At 41.3% G+C, this 14,960-nt stretch overlaps 1 protein-coding gene across 4 annotated transcripts in view; it reads right to left on the bottom strand.

Moving 5' to 3' along the window:
• Positions 1-14,960, bottom strand: part of LRRC3B (leucine rich repeat containing 3B) — a 178,969-nt gene that overhangs the window by 54,457 nt on the left and 109,552 nt on the right. The window contains exon 1 of one of the 4 annotated variants that reach the window (XM_066991923.1): positions 560-700. The exons of 1 other annotated variant lie outside the window; for it this stretch is intronic. The gene's annotated coding sequence lies outside the window, so the exon portion shown is untranslated. Of the gene's footprint in view, positions 1-420; positions 701-14,960 lie in introns of those variants that run through there. 2 more of the 4 variants (XM_066991921.1, XM_066991920.1) reach the window with 2 other exon arrangements.

Below are 14,960 nucleotides of genomic sequence, written 5' to 3'. Positions count from 1 at the left end.
CAACTGGTCCCGGTAGGTGTCAAAGTGGAAAAACCCCGGGGCAGAGCAAACGGCGTCCTCCCGGCAAGGCGGGCACGGAGAGGGGTGCGCTTTTTGCTGTGCTTTTTGGGATCGGGGCCGCGAGGCTCAGCCCCTCGCTCGGTGCCGAGCAGGGGGTGGCAGCCCCCTCCCCGCAGCCTCCCCGCCCCTTTCTCTCCCCCTTCCTCCGCCGCCTCGGCGCAGCCCCAGCCCCGCCGCCCCTGGTACAGCCGGGAGCATCTCCGGGGGCCCTGGCCGATCTGTGCCTGGCTCGGCTCGGCTCGGCACGGCACGGCTCGGCACGGCACGGCGCTGCTCGCCTCCCTCCCTCCCTCCCCGTCGAGTTTCCTCCCGGTTCTGCCGCCTCCCCCCCCCCCCCAGTCGCACGACCCCGCAACTTACATCGCGGAGCGGCGCCTTCCCGCAAAACTTCGCGGTGTGCCGCCCCCGGCGGCTCGGCACGGCACGGCTCGGCACGGCACGGCTCGGCACGGCTCGGCACGGCCCGGCCGGAGCGGCGCAACAGGCAGCGCAGCCTCACCTGGCGCGGGGCCGCCGCGCCATGGGAGCGACGGGCGGAGCCTGCCGGCGGCGCGGCCGGGGCCGGGGCTGGGGGCGGTGGGGCCGGGGCCGGGGGGGGGCCGGGGCGCAGCCACCGCCCGGCCGCCCTCCTGCCTCCGCCGGGCGGCTCTGCCTGCGCCGCCGCCGCTCCCTCCTGCCCCTGCGCTGCGGCTGCAGGCAGGCGGGGAGGGAGGAGAGAGCAGAGGGTGGGAGGGAGGAAGGAGGAGACTCCCCTCCCGCTGCCACAGGCACGGCGGGGGGATGCTCCCCCGAGGGGAGATGCTCCCCCGGAGCGGGGGTGCCGGCGGGGACCGTCCCCTCGCGGTGCTGGCTCCCCCCGCCGGCAGGGGTGCGGGGGGCAGAGCGCGGCCCCGAGGGGTCGCATCAGTAGGTTCGCTGGTTTGCCGCTCCGAAGGTAATAACAAATAAAAAGGCAAAAGTGTTTCTGCCAGCAGAGGGTAACTCGGTTTTGCAAACTTCCTGCCGCACCGCGGAGTTGTTGCTGGAATAGGTGAGCCTACCGTGCGGCCAGCCTCGGCGCCCCTTTGGAGCAGCCTCGCGTAGAAACCCCTCTTGGACTGCATCATGATTCCTGCTAGGGCGACTTTCTCCTCTAACCCAGAGAGGTTCTTGTGAAATGGACTTTGGAAATACAGGCTCGAAGCAGCATCACCCTCTCTCACTCAAATGCACTTTGGCAATTTTCTACGCTATCTCTCCAAAATAAACTTCCTATTTACCCCGTGCAGCAAAGGTCTCTGTTATCTGTCTCCAGCTGAGAGTGCCTCAGTAGAAGGGATTTGGAAAGATTCGTCTCCGCTTGCTATCTTATTTATTTGCTTTAAGGTGAAAACCTTCTAAGACGCTGTACAGAACACAAAATGAAATGGTTTGGATTTCCTTGGGAGTTTTTTGCCTCTAACTATTCAAAACTGCACTATCTCCATATAGGTCATTTAAAAAGAAACTGCTGGGTCAGAAGGAGTGCTGTCATGGCCATAGATAGGTAGTATTTCTCAGGTGGTAAGAAGGAAAAACATGCAATTAATACACAGCTAAATGCCATTCTCCATCATTAAGCATCAGCCCAGGGAGTCTCTAACCAAGTATATACTTACCCTCCTGAATAATCTGTCAGAGTCATATTAGTAAGCTAACGTAGGACCAGACCTTTGTATTACATCAACCCCCCTTTCTTTGCTCTTAGGAATATTTGCAAATTGGCTCATGAACATTTTTATGTATGCCTATCATTTTACATTCTTATCAGTGTAAGAGGAAATAACAAATATGACGAAAGTTGATAAAATCACTTTTGCCAGTTTCTTACACATTCCTCACACTCAGTGATTGACTCAACCCAGCTTTGAAGACATAACCAGTTTAAAAACTCACTACATAAGCTTACATTCCTTCTTATAATGAGTTGCATTGTCCTACAAAGTCAGTGACCAGAAGGAGCCAGGACTGAACTGCCAGCCCTGAATTATTTGCAATGGGAAATGACTCTCAGGCTTTGTGAGTTTTATTCCTATGACAGAAATGGACTTAGATTCATTTTAATTCAGTAGAAAAACATTAATCATTGCTGCAAACCCAAAATTTAATGTGCAGGAGACATTTCTTCAGCTTGTGTTTATATTTTCCCTGTTCAGAATATAAGCTTCTGGCAGCAGGGTACTGCACCCAGGATGGATGTATTTGGTTGTTCATACCCACAGTAGTAATATTTATGTCAGAAGCATTGCAAGCCTGCAGGCCTTCTTGGAGTGACTTGCTGCTGTTAAGTATTTTTTTAAATGAAAAAGAAGATTAGCAGATCTGCTTTTCACTTGGCTCAACAGAAGAAGGAAGGAAGGGAGGGAGGGAGAGAGGAAGGGAGGGAGGAAGGAAGGAAGGAAGGGAGGAAGGGAGGAAGGAAGGAAAGTGTTTGACTAGATAAAAAAGCCGTGTCTTCCATGTGGTTATTTCCCTTTAAAATTGACTCCCTAGTTGTATTTTGTAGAACCATTTATATAGTTAAATATCATAACAATATAAGGGAAGACAGGTGCTAGCTTGCATGACTTTACGTTATCCATGATATTATTCAGCCTATTGACTTACGTGTGATTGCTTGTGTTAAGGAAAAAAAGAACCTCACACAGGACAGAAATATTATTTTTTTGTTGTTGAAATTGCAGCTCATAAACAAAAAAAGTTTTATGACTAGCTGCACATGAGTAGCTGGTTTGGCAGTTTGTATTCTAAGACTCGTTCCTGAGAGCAGCTGAGCATCTATAACTTCAGTTGAAATTAATGGGTGTTTAGGATACCTTATAAAGGAGCAGAATGTCATTTTTCTTGAGAAAATTACTGTGAAGGGATGCACAGCTACTTACGGTTAAAGATGTCGGAGATTTTTAAGAACTGAAATATAGCTGATGTCATGCTCCCCCTCACTTGGCTGCATGTACAGTAGGAAGAATGTGTTATTATTCTAGGTGCAAGAAACTTCTTAATTCTTGAGAATATGCTCCATGAACAGACCCAGTAGCAGATTTACTCATTGTCTTATTGGCTCACACATCCATTTTACATGATAAGTAAAAGTGAATGGATTAATCCTCTGTTAGGAAGGAATTTAAGTCTAACGGAGAAGGAGAAGGTCACTTGACTGCCCTCGGATAAGAAAGGAACTGCTAACACTTGCTGACTTCTACACATAGATATGAAAATTAAGGAGCATAAAATAGTAGGTGATGCCATAGATGCCATATGGTTCTTAAACTTTCCTCATAAAATAGTTTTGACCAGTGTTTATAAATATATAAGGACCCAGTACAACCAAACTTTATATAAGATTATTTTTTCTGATGCAAATAAACCAATATAATTCATCGAGACTCTTTGTGATTAAGACTTACTTATACAAATAAGACTATGCGGGATTGCATCCTTAAAAAATTATAAACATTCATGAAATATTTCAGTGGCTAAATTAAAGGATGATCCAATGCTATCAGTCCTTTAAGTTTCCCAGAAATTCATAACCTTGTGCAACAATCAGCTAAGAACACTGCTTCTTCCAGTGCTGAGATCAATCGAATGACCTTCTCCTTATCCATTAACTAATATTCCTTTCATTAGAGGATTAATTCTTTTCATAGCCAACAATGTATGAAATCCATATTCTAGATGTAGATAATTCCAAGAACTAAATCTCACAACTGTCTTACCTCTGTCAGCATGTGGTTAGGAGTTTAGAGGGGGTATTTATTCTGTTCATGGGCCAGAGTGCGAATTTTTGTAGAGGACAGTGCAAAGACATATATCAGCAGCACATTCTTGGGATTACTCCATGCTCAAAGGGAGCACACAGGCAGGACCCAGAGCAGTAGTCTGCACTGAGCCATAACAGCAGCAGAAAGCGTGAAATGTTGTTTTCTGGGAATACTAAAAGCAACACAGACTCTAGTGTTCACACTATAGCCATACTCTTAAATTGGCTATCTGCTTCTGCTGTCTCTCTAGGTCAGTGATGCCAACAATCTCCATACTCCTCTCAGCCCACAGGCACCACCACTGCATTTATACATGTTGAGGTTTTGCCCCAAGAAGATTAATAATGGAGAAAAGTGTTCTTTGAAGGCAGCCAGCAAATCCTTTGCATCATTTCGTCTTCCTTAATACCTGTCCTAGAAATGTGCACCATTCCAGAGTCCATCTTGTTTTCTAAGCACTGCTACTCTTACGTGGATTTGAGGATTGGGCCTGAAACCAGTAGCTTCTGTTTTCCTGTATTTGGCAAGTTCTGTCATTTTGAAAGATCTTGCTAATTGTGCGTATACTCCCCTTTCCCTGTTTTAAATAACAGAAAATCCTTCTATTGTCAATATTTCATTAGCTCTGAAAGAGAAACAGCAGTTGTAAAAAAGCTCAGCTAGTTCAGTTCATACTCCATCTAGCTCTGATTTAGAGAAAAATATAAGTGGTGAAGTACAATTTTCTGCTATGAGCCATCCATTGCTTGAAATTGGTGTTTTGGGTTGCTCACAAAATAGTATGCATTTCTAGGACACTATTAGAAAAAGAAGTGGATAGTACATATGTTTAATGTTAATCAAAATGGGTTAGTAGAAGTCAGATCTTGTCAGACATAGTTGTGGAGGTTTTGGTTATTTAGAAGATGTATACAAAACATTGCAGGTCTGCATGAGAAAAGCAGCTGTATTGATAGGGCAGACTTGGATTTTTGCAAGGCAGTTGACTTAATACCACATGACATTTTGATTTCCAGTCCCGCATTACATGGAATTAACAGGTCACACATTACGAGGATTAAGAAGTATCTCACTGACAAATTTCAAAATGTAGTCTTTTAATGGGGAGGTTTCGTTCAATGTAGGGAGCTTTCTCAGCAGAGTCAGAAACAGTCTTCACCTAATACATTTTTGTATTGTTTTCAGCAGACCAGGCCATGAGATAAAATCTTTGCTTTTAAGGCTTGCATATGACACAGTGTATTTTAGCACAGTAAATAAACAAGATATATTACTTCTGCAGTGATTTGATTTGGCTAAATGATCACTGTCCAACAAGCTGCATACTAAATTCATTTTAATGCAGTCAAATGCAAATTAATACCTCTGGGAACCAAAAGCTTGTAGGAATGGGCACTGTCTCAGAAAGCAGAGACTTGGGGAATGACAAAAAAAGCGATTACCCTGAATAATCACCCTTAACACGAGATCTCAGTGCAATGCTGTGGGAAGGACTCAGCACAGTCCTTGCATGTTTCCAAAATACCAAGCACAGTTCTGGTGCTTGCACTTTAAAGAAGATGAGAAAATATTGGAGAAAATCCAAATAGTTTGCAAGTCAAGCACACATCTTGAGATGGCAGGCTTAAAGAGCTGGACATATTTCACTTACTCAAGAAAAGGTTGAGATGGAAAAGATAACAGCAGTGAGCTGTTTCAGTCTTGCTGACAGAAGTACAACTAAATCCAGTGACTGGAAGTTTAAGGTTAGATGTAATCAACCTTGAAATCAGATGCAATTTCCTAGCAGTAAAGGTAATTAAACTCCAAGAGTTTTCGAAGGGAGGTGGTGCACTTAACCGTTGCTTGATATTGTCCTAAAAACTGGTTGTCTTTCTTAAATATGGGCTTTACTTTGGTTTCTAGGAGATCTGCTAATGGCCAGAGCAGCTTCAAACAGGGAGGGAAAGGGTCACATCAGGCTAGATCCCCTGGTGATCCCCTGAGCCCAACATCCATTAGAATGACGCATCTGTGCAACTTCTTCCATTATGGTTGAAACAAGATGGCTTGAATTACACCCTGCCCACTCAGACATTTGCAGGTTGGCATTAAGGTAATGAGTATAATCAAATTCCTTACTCAAGGGCCCCAGTTGGCTGCCTACAGAGGTGAGGAAGAATCCCTGCCTGACTCCTCCCAGAGGATATTTGTCCTGATATATTCTGCAGTAGAAGTTTTTACCTTCTGTTGAAGCATGGATTATTCATTTTGCTGTAGCCAGGAAGAGAGTAAACCAATGCAGAAAATTATTTTAGACATCTGATGCTTGAGTCTGAATTCAACCAAGCCCAAGAGCAGTAGAGATTTTTCCAGCTCACATAGGCAAGCATGGTGGATTTTTGAGTGTATTATCTCTGTGACTGTCTGGGCATGTAAGGCCTAATCAGTTCTCAAATATTGCAGGGGTCTCAGATACTGCTTTAGACACAAAACAGTTTGGCTTCTCAAGGACTAAAATACAATGGGCTAATGAAAGTAGCTGTCTCAACCTTGAGGTACATATACAACATTTAATAGCCACTGGCACAAAGGATAGCAGACTAGGCAATCTGATGATCTTTCTTGGCCTGAAATTGTGAGGAAATATAAAGCTGTATATAACACAGTAACAGCCCTGACTTTTCCAATGCCCCCAGGAATACCAGGAAGCAGGTGTTCACACCATGAGTCACAATGCCAAACAGACTCTAGTACAACTGGTCGGGGACAGACAGATCTACAAAAAATTAAAAAACAAAGCAACTCCTGCCAAAATTAAAACAACAAACAAAATAATAATAATAATAATAATAACAATAATAACAATAACAATAACAATATAAATAATGTATATATATATAACTGAATAAACATAAATTATCTGTTCCTGTATGTATTAATATGACTAGTGATAACTTGTTTTAAACCTCTTATCCAGACAGTCAAAGAAAGAACTGAAAGAAAACCAACTCAGACTGGTGAAACAGGATAGAAAGCACATTTACATGTATCATGCCAGTACATACACACATTTCCATGACTTATTATTTCTGAATAATATATTTATAAAATGAGAATGTTGTATTAATCATGAGTAAGTGTAATTAAGAGTGTGACATTGCAAATTATCCGTAAACAAAATGAATAAATGATGGTGTTGTATATATGTATGTATGGTATAAACCCTAAAATGTTTACACCTGGCAGCCTGGAACAACACAATAAGTATAGCTTCATATAATTCTCATCATCACAAGATCATGGATGCCTTTTGTTGCTGGAGGGTAATAGACAAGGACACATTATAGCCTCAGCTCATCAAGATATTCTTCTTCGTTTAGATTTATCACAGGTTTCTCTTAAAATACAGATGTATTTAAGAAATGGGTTCGTCTCCTTGAGTATATGTACAGACTGTAAATGAGGTTTCCCAAACAAATCCTCTGTTGGATAATTCTGTCATTTTTTAATAGCTAGATGGAAAAAAAAAGTTAGTATAAATGATGTCCCATCATTGTTTACGATGGGACATATAAGAAGCAACCAGCACTATCCCAGACTCAATTTGTAGGGCATCTGGGCAACAAATGAGAAACTGTGGTGGATTTATTATGTTCCTGAAACAGAAGAAAAAGAGATTTTAAAAAAGTAATCCAGCAACAACTAACAATAACCTGTAACATATTCTTTCTAGACTTGACATGTGAGACACTGTTCAGGGGGCAGTGAAGTTATTTCTCACTTTATGTAAGAAAGTTATGATTATGTAAGAGTGCTGCAAAAACTTGATTGTTCTGGAAGAACTCTTATGCTCTCATATCCCAGGGTATGTTATATTAAGTCTTTCAAAATAATCAACTTGACGTTTCAGTTTTTTTTTTTTTTAATTATGCCTATTAATGTTACGTAGAAAACTGTTAGCCAAATTCATTGATACTGTGTGTATTTACTGAACATGCATATTTTATCTTACGATATTTTACATTAATAGAAAGAGAAGTATGCTGTGTCCCAGAGAAGCTGCCAACCTAAAATCCTGATCCTGCAGATATTTTCACATCTCCTCTATATTACGCACCAAGAGTACTGCCATTGACTTCAGCTGAGCCTTTTAAAGGATTTAAAGTTAAGTGTGTCTTTTGCTGACTGACACTTTAGCAATTCATACAGACAAACTAATAGAACAAAATATGTAAGTTAAATGATCCCTCATGCTCAGTCACTTAGTTTCCATCTAGATAAAATAAGAAGGTATATGCAATTTACTTTTAAAGTAATTCCTGCTCACCAGATGAAGAGTGCTATATAAAAGCTTCTGTTACTTTAAGATCACTTTTTTTTTTTTTCCCAGGCAATTTGTTAAAAAAATGTGCTTTCATCTTCCATGAAATTGTCTTGCATTTATTCAAAATCAGGTAATAACAGAATGGAAATATATGTTATGGTGCAATAACAGGTATGATGGGGAAGGTGACCTGATAGTACCATATATATCCTATGTGTGAAGATTTCCTTCTGTTCACGTGTCTGATATCAGCTATCAGACATTCCTTGCTATTACTGTTCTTCAGTGTTGGATACTAGGGAAAACAAAGCTGAAACCCTAAGGAGGCATGCATTTTTTTTCCCACTTGAAAACTAAGCTCTGAGAAAAAGCTGACAGAGATTTTACATAGTCTGTGGTTCTCATAAATATTCTTCAACATCCTCTGGTTTAGAAAAATTCAACAGAAGAAAGTTTAATGGGAGCCCCCTGTTGCATTAAGATTTGCTAGTGCAATCTGGATGGAGCAGCACTACAAAAGAAACAGAGGTCCTGGGAAAATGAGAAGCGTGAACTCTGTCACCATGCTTTTAGGAAAGGAGTCAAGTATGACTTTCCCCAGAGAAGCCTAGTAAGGGAATTTCTGTTACAAGGCACTGATCTTAGGTAAATTGCCAAAGCTGAAGAAGACAAAGAAGACGGAGAAGAAGATGAAGATGAAGAAGATGAAGATGAAGAAGAACAAGAAGAAGAAGAAGAAAGAGGATCAAGTAAGCAGAAGTACTTGAAGTGTAATTGCCTCCTTTCTTCCATCTGTCAATAAAATCAGACTCTTTGCTCTTAAGTAGCTGAGTGCACAAATTACAGCTAGAGGTCTTGTTAACCATTGTGCTGAAAGGCAATTATGGCTGTCAACCAGAGGGTGTTTAACCTGAATGAACATTAGACCCACCTAAAATCAGTGGTCTGCCAAGAACACTTTCAGGCCCAGTGGAGTATCCAAACCTGTTAGTCAGAACTCACCACTGATCGCAGGGGTGTAATTGCCCCAGATGACCAACAGACCAGAGCAAATACATCATGGGTTCATGGTTTGTCTGGTTGCAGGGTTTATTGCTAGAGGTACAAATGATCTATGTACTCTCTCTCTCTGGAAAACAGCTGGAGCTTAGACCCTCTTTATTTTATTATATCTTAAGGAAGCCAATTATCCTGTGATATATTCATTTAAATTAATTTAAATTATAAATAAGTAAACAGAATTAGACCAAGGATTTGGCCTGACTTGTCAGTTTGGAGGAAACAATGAGACAAGGTCCCCAAATAATAATGCTCCCAGTACTGGTTCATAGTCTTGTGATCATAGTCGTATTAGAAATGCCTAAAATCATCAGAATTAATTTTAAAATGGTCTCTGGAAAGCAGCTGAGCAGTAAGAGAATGAGAGAGAGAGAGAAAAGTGAGGACATTAAAATGGACTGATTAATAAAATATGAATACAGACAAAGCTGTGCAGCTGGGGTTTTACACTAGCATTTAAAAATAGCAATACATATTATTCTACCTCTGGACTTACATCACTTAAAATCTTTTAGAAACATAATAAAATTACCAAAGAGGGACCATTTTGAAAAGCTCCCTAGAGTTACGCGCAATAATTAAAAAGAGGTTCATTGTAAATCCTTCTGTCTAGTTCAACAGTATTATCTGCTTACAGACAGCCCTCAGAGGGTAAAGTCGCAGCCTTGATCTGGCAAAATTATTGCCCGGTGATGATGCATTGTTTGTGCTTACAGTAACTCAGCATGAGCACAGTAACAACGGATCTTATATATGGATGCTACAGTGTTGAAGGAAAAAATATCAACTTCATCATTGATTATATTAATGAGACATTTCTGAAATAGCATTATTTGTCTAAAATGGAGGACAGATCAATTTCAAAAGTCAAGGAGAACAGGCAAGGGAACTTGGAGAGTCAGCTGTACTTCAATTTTCCATGTTAGGAAAAATATTACCATTCTCTAGATTATACAGAGGCATTATAAAATTAAACATAAAAATGAATGAGGGAGCTGAGTAGTTGAAATCAGGTTACCAAGATGATAAAATCACTGCATACATATGTGTTCAGAAGGTCACGATCTTAGGAATAATATGATTCTGTAAAAACAGAGCATAAATTAATATTTTAATTCATCTGGAAATCTGGAACTGTGTACTTAAAAAAAAAAAAAGAACTGAATTTGAAGTTCTTATTAGTCATCACTGAGGCAAGACGTGTATCTGTGTCTGACCTACAAAGAAGCAGATTTTTGAAGCAGTATACGACTGTTTCCTGTTGGGCATGCAATATAGAATTACATTTTGGAATAGCATCCACACTAATGCAGAAGGCTGGCACAAACCTGTGCAATTTTCTTTCATTTAAGCCTTCAAGACAGAACTGAAATGATATCTTGATCTCTTCTTCACCCTAATGTCAAGGAGTGATTTTCATCCTATTCCTTTTTTCCCTGTCCTTTATATTCCTGAGCACTTCCTAAATGTGGTGAGGATTCTCCTCTCATGGCGACATTGTATGTGCCAATCTTGTGTGTGTTTTCGAGGGTGAATAAAAATGTGGCCTCTTACCACAGAACTGTAATGAAACAACATATTCGTTTCTGTGAGAGCTGCACAGGCACTTCTATGCTTCTTACAGTTTAGTTTGAATTGTTGCTTTCATTATGAACCTATTAGTTCAGGGCTTTAACAGAGCCAAGCAGCTCTGCTCCGGGCTACTATTTGGCACACAACACCACCAGTACAAGAGTAATGGTTTGTTTGGACAATTTAATAAAATTCAATATCTCAACTGTTGCCAGGCTCAAAGACAAGCAAAAATGCATGTGGATGTTTTCAGATTTTGCAAACTGTATTCAAATTGCACAAAACATCTTTTCCTTTGAAAACTAACTACAGAAAGAAAAGATGAGAGTTCCTAATTGGAGGTAATTGCCTTGCCAAATTAAGCAAAAACTGTATTACAGTATTGGCTGGCATCCTAAAGGGTAAAAATAATGTTCAAAGATAGTACAGTAAACAATTGTAATCACAACAAATTTGGTTTTATGTATCTGCTGATAACTGAATTACCACAATGTGAGCCATCTGACATGGTGAGATGTAATGGTGAATTGCATGCTGTGGTCCTTTGTAAAGTATTTTGAGGTGTGTCAAAGAAAGCAGTTTACACACCTAAGTATGTGTAATTGCTATTGATTAAGAACGAGGTAATTCAGTAGCAAATTAAACTTTTTTTGGTCATTGCAGATCAACAAAGTACCCGTCTTCTAATATACTTATTAAGGCTAAAATGATTTCAAGGGAGAGGAGTTTGAAAACTGTTGCAATATATGCCTAAGAAATATCATATACTTCATACATTTTATTGGAAACATACTTTACATGGGTTTTGTTTGTTTGTTTGTTTGTTTGTTTTTTTCCTGTGGCAGTAAAGTAACCACAAGACTACTTGTTCAGAGTCAGTCTGAGTTACAGGTGACCAACCAGGTCCTGCTGAGGGCTGATGGGCAGCCCTAAAGAACACGTCTCCTGGGTTCTGGGGCCATCCAGAAGGATCTTGACAAGTCTGAGTGGTGAGCCTGTGCAAACCTCATGAAGTTCAACAAGGCCAAGTGCAAGGTCGAAGCAATCCCAAGTCCAAATACAGGCTGAGTAGAGAAAGGATTGAGAGCAGCCCCGTTGAGAAGCTCAATGTGAGCTGGCAATGTGTGCTTGCAGCCCAGAAAGCCAAGCATATCCTGGGCTGCACCAAAAGTAGCATGGCAAGCAGGGCCAGGGAGGTGATTCTCTCCTCTGCTCTGCTCTTATGAGATTCCACTAGAAGCACTACATTCAGCTCTGGGGTCCCCAGCACAAGAAGGATATGGACCTGTTGGAACAAGTCCAGAGGAGGGTCATGGCGATCATCAAAGGGCTGGAGCACCTCTCTTATGAAGACAGGCTGAGGGAGTTGGGGTTGTTCAGCCTGGAGAAGAGAAGGCTCCGGGGAAACCTTATAGCAGCCTTCCAGCACCTAAAGGAGGCCTGCAAGAAAGCTCTGGAGGGACTTTTTACAAGGGCATATAGTGACAGAACAAGAGGTAATGGCTTTAAACTGAAAGAAGTTAGATTTAGATTAGATATTCAGAATAAATTCTTCACTGTGAGAGTGTTGAGGCACAGGTACACGTTCCCCAGAGAAGCTGTGGATGCCCCATCCCTGGAGCTGTTCAAGGCCAGGTTGGATGAGGTGTTGAGCAACCTGTTCTAGTGCAAGGTGTCCCTGACCATAACAGAGGGGTTGGAACGAGGTGATCTTTTAGGCCTCTTCCAACACAAACAATTATGTGATTCTGTTTCTATAATCTTTGCTGCACATTGCTGGCATGGCTGTATTGCAGCATACGTGGACAAATGCTTTCTCCTGACATCCCCGCAGACAACATGTGGGATGAAGGAAAAGAAACTCCTCCAGCTAAACTTTTTCAAAAATCTGAGCTTCACATCGCTTTGGCATTCACATACAGGCTCCTTTACAAATGCCTGGCAATTACACTCATACCTATTTTTGGAGTTGTCTAACACACTCCAAAAAGCAGCAAGGAATGGAAAAAAAGAAAAAGAAAAAGAAAAAAAAAAAAAAAGAAAAAAAAAAGACTACCATGTGTAACTCTCTTTAAAATACAGCACTGTAGTTGCCATATCTTACTACTTCTTGTAAGATAAGTGGTGGCATTCGTGAGATTTTTTTTTTTTTACAGGCACTGATTCTAGTTATGTTTTTTCCCTCAAACTATATTCATTTCAATTTTTTTGGGGAATGGGAAACCAGGAGGTTGTGGGACAAGAAAAACACCGTTGGACAGAAGATGGAATATTTCAGAAACACTAGTTCTGTGATGCACTTGCCTGGGACAAGCGTATGACCTGAGGAGCAATACATAGTGCTGTAATGTTTCACATGACATGAAGCCCAAAAGGGCTGCTGAAGGATTGTGACTGCACCACAATTTAACAAGGATTGTTGCATTTTGACTATTTGTCCGAAAGGGACAGAGATTCCCCTTAGTTAACACACAATGTGTTGTGCTATCTGTAGACACTTTGTTAATTATTAACACTGTTTGATAGATACCCCTAAAAGTGCATATTTTCAAACCCTATGTTTCAATACAATCAACACAAGTGAATCGACACTTGGAACTACCAGTTGCAGCCTCAGTCTTTTTTTGGCCCTATTAGAACATGTGTTGCAATAGTCCAGATAGGGTCTTCTCCTCTGTAGGGGTCCCACCCCACCATATGATAGAGAAAGGTCCCCCTTTCTCTCTATCATATGATAGAAAAGGACTAACTAGAAAATGGAAGTGAGTCTGTGATGCAGAGGAGGCACTTGGAAGAGATCCTTAATTTTCATGCTGTCTGGGATGATAGCAGAGCTTGGCCAACATTTGCAGTTGTTCTGGGATGTATCACAATGAACAGAGATTAATCATTATTATTCAGCGTCTGCTTCAGTATCCTCAATATCCTATAAAATTCTGTGCTTTACCTAATTGGGCTAGAAGGAGAAACAAACCAATAAATCTGTTTTTATTATGATTATGTTACCAGTCTGGCAGTAAATGAATGTTAAATATAATCCCTGTGAATACTAGATAATCATCTTCCAATCATAAGAGTAGGTATTAAGAAGCAGACTGTGTACAGAGTTGTAGTTCAAAAAGATTCTTTTTCTTAATGTAAGAGCAATTAGAATAGCCATTTATTATTAATCATTAGTGCCACCCATTGCCCTCAGGGCCAGAGGCTGCCAGTGTAGTTGGAGCAATGCCTAGCCCCTTTTGAACGTGGAACAGCAATTGGAAACACATTATACAAATACATATAAAACAAGTTTTTCTTTTCCAGTAAGCTTCCTAGTGGGATGAAATTGGTCAGCTTTAACCCAGTATGCCCTAATTTGTTTGGGATCTTAGAAATGCCCTTCTCATCCATGTCCTAGTGCCCCTGTGGAGACCAGCAGAGAGACAGTGCTACAGTACCCTCTTTGTAAAGGGAGGTGCTGGTTGAAATCCTCCATGGTAGGTTTAGGTCCTGATTTCAGCCAAGAGTTTTTGTTTGTTATGTTTGAGGCATGCTGCTGTGCCCTCATTTTCCCCATCACAGCTGGGGGGGCTGCAAGATGTACGTTTATGGGTACCTTACTTGTATGCCCACCCTGCAGATACTTTTTTACTAATGTTGGGATAGATGCTTTGAGTTGTTTTTGGCACCAGACATCTAGAGATGTATTTTGAAAATGTAAATGTAACTAACAGCCTCGCGAGGTTAGCAGAAAGAATGAAGACTGCAGAAAGAAGACCAACTGCTATTTAGTAGACACCTTGTCTCTGTCCTCACTGGTCCAAACTGAATCACCTGGCAGGAGACCTGCACCGCAGAGATTTGCTGGCACATAGGCAGCTGTACAGCAAGGTGCCCAGTGTCCAGGCAATTGATCTCCACATGCTCCCACCTGCATTCACAAACCAGATACGGGAGGGAATGAACTCACAAAATCCAAACAAACAGAAGCCTGTGGGCTAACAACAAGCATCCTCAGTACTCACGACAGAGAAACAACTCTCTATTTTTGACTGGGTCATTATCTTATTTAATATGCATCTTCCCAGACAGGTCAAAGCCATTTTCTGGCTGAATTAGGCAGATGCAGGTGGCTTGTGGTCATCTTATTCTTACTCTTTCTCCATCAAAATTCTTTGAGATCTGTAAGACCCTATTGC

The sequence above is a fragment of the Anser cygnoides genome, chromosome 2 (assembly GCF_040182565.1).
Source record: "Anser cygnoides isolate HZ-2024a breed goose chromosome 2, Taihu_goose_T2T_genome, whole genome shotgun sequence".
NCBI lineage: Eukaryota > Metazoa > Chordata > Aves > Anseriformes > Anatidae > Anser > Anser cygnoides.
This window is presented reverse-complemented; position numbering and strand designations above follow the sequence as displayed.